This window comes from Lontra canadensis, unplaced genomic scaffold (genome assembly GCF_010015895.1).
Source record: "Lontra canadensis isolate GAN:19392208 unplaced genomic scaffold, GSC_riverotter_1.0 scaffold14, whole genome shotgun sequence".
NCBI lineage: Eukaryota > Metazoa > Chordata > Mammalia > Carnivora > Mustelidae > Lontra > Lontra canadensis.
This window is the reverse complement of record NW_022631008.1, coordinates 8,703,521-8,705,686: the sequence shown is the minus strand read 5'-3', so window position 1 is coordinate 8,705,686 and position 2,166 is coordinate 8,703,521. Positions and strand designations below refer to the sequence as shown.

General features: G+C 37.3%; 1 pseudogene; it reads left to right on the top strand.

The window, feature by feature from the left end:
- The first annotated feature begins 1,140 nt into the window (after positions 1 to 1,140).
- Positions 1,141 to 1,721, top strand: LOC116868205 (annotated as a pseudogene).
- Positions 1,722 to 2,166: the final 445 nt, after the last annotated feature.

Below are 2,166 nucleotides of genomic sequence, written 5' to 3'. Positions count from 1 at the left end.
ATACTGTATTCTTACAATAAAGTAAGCTAGAGAAAAGAAAATGTTATTAAGAAAATCATAAGGAAGAGAAAATACACACAGTGCTATATTTATTGGAAAAAAAAAAACGGGATGCCTGGGTGGCTTAGTTCGTTAAGTGATTGCCTTCATCTCAGGTAGTGATCCCAGGGTCCTGGGATGAAGACCCCTATGGGGCTCCCAGCTCAATGGGTAGCCTGCTCTCCCTCTCCTCCCTGCTCCAGCCCTTTCTCATTATCTCTGTCTCTGTCTCTCCAATAAATAAACAAAATCCTAAAAAAAGGAAAAAAATCTTCATAAAGGTGGACCCACACAGTTCAAAACTGTGCTGTTCAAAGGTATAACAAAACACAAAGTACCCTTCCCCTCAATTTAATAAATGTTGATATTTGGCAATATTTGAGCTTTTATATTTTTATTTATTTTTATTTATTTGACAGAGAGAGAGAGCACAAGTATAAGCAGGGGGAGTAACAGAGGGAGAGGAAGAAGCAGGCTCCCCACCAAGAAGAGAGAGCCTGATGCAGGGTCAATCCTAGGACCCCAGGATCATGACCTGAGCCAAGGCAGACCCTTAACCAACTGAGCTACACAGGTACCCTAATATTTGGCAATATTTGCCTCAGATATGTATAAAATAATGTAGTGGATACAAATAAATAAAGATACAAATAAGGTGTTAGAGATACCATTCCTCACCTCACTAGGAGAATCACAGATGCTGACGTGTACCCTCCCAGTCCATTTTCTTTAATTTTCAGTGTTCTATGAAATTGTTTTATTCATTTCTTTATTCTTGAACAATTACGTTGCTTCCAATTTCTGCTAATACAAGGCTGCACTGACAGTTTTGAGAACGCCTTTTCATTTGAGAGTTCAACCACAATATGTAACTTAAAAGTAGAATCACTATCTTGTAGGGTATACACATTTTTCTTTTACTATGTTAGTCACGTGTATACACATTTTCAAGTCCATAGACCTTATTAAAGTACTCTTCAAAGTAGATACACCAGACATGGTCATTGCAATGCTTTGAGCTCCGTAGAGATAGCATTGGGGCAAGCAAGAGTCAGACAGGCATTGGGCGACTCTGTGCCTCCCTGACGAAAATAATTAAACATGGGCAGAGAAAATCTGAAGAGGCCAAGAGATAAAATGTCCTCATGTGCATCCTTTGTGCAAACTTGCTGAAAACACAAAGAAGCACCCAGAGGCTTCAGTCAACTTCTCAGAATTTTCTAAGAAGTGCTCAGAAAGGTGGAAGACAATGTCTGCTAAAGAAAAATGAAAATTTGAAGACTTGGCAAGGTGGACAAGAGAGATAGGAAGAGAAAACTTATATCCCCTCTAAGGGGGAAACAAAAAAGATGTTCAGGGATCCCAGTGCACTGGAGGCCTCCTTTGGCCTCTTCCTTGTTTTGTGCTGAGTATCACCCAAAAAATCAGAGAACATCCTGGCCTATCCATTGGTGACATTGCAAAGAAACTGGGAGAGTGAAGTAACACTGCTGCATATGGCAAGCAGCCTTATGAAAAGAAGGCTGCCAAGCTGAAGAAAAAATATGTAGAGGATATTGTTGCATATCCAGCTAAAGGAAAGTCTGATGTGGCAAAAAAAGGAGTTGTCAAGGCTGCAAAAAGCAAGAAAAAGAAGAAGAGGAAGACAAGGAAGATGAAGAGAAGAAGATGATGATGAATAAGTTGGTTCTAGCAGTTTTTTTCTTCTCTGTAAAGCTTTTAAACTTGTTACACAACTCACTCCTTTTAAAGAAAAAAAAATTGAAATATAAAAACAAAATAAAACAAAAACAAAGCAGCTGTACCAATGTATCCTAAGACCAGCAGTTTTTGAAAGTTCTTATGTTCTGATATTATTACTAAAATATCATATGATCCGTTTTTAAGTTTTAGTAATCTACTTTCATAAAATGTTGTCCCATTTCCTTTTAAGTTTAATATATGTTTTGCTTCCCAATCCTTTATTGATGGCTTGGATTGAAAATATTTTCACCGAGTAAGGGGCTTATCTATTTTATTTTATGGCTTTTTTGTACAGATCTTTATTTTAAATAGCTAAAGTTATCAACATTTTTAAATAAATAAAGAAGCTTTGTGCTTCTTGAGTCTTGTGGAAGAGCTCTTTTC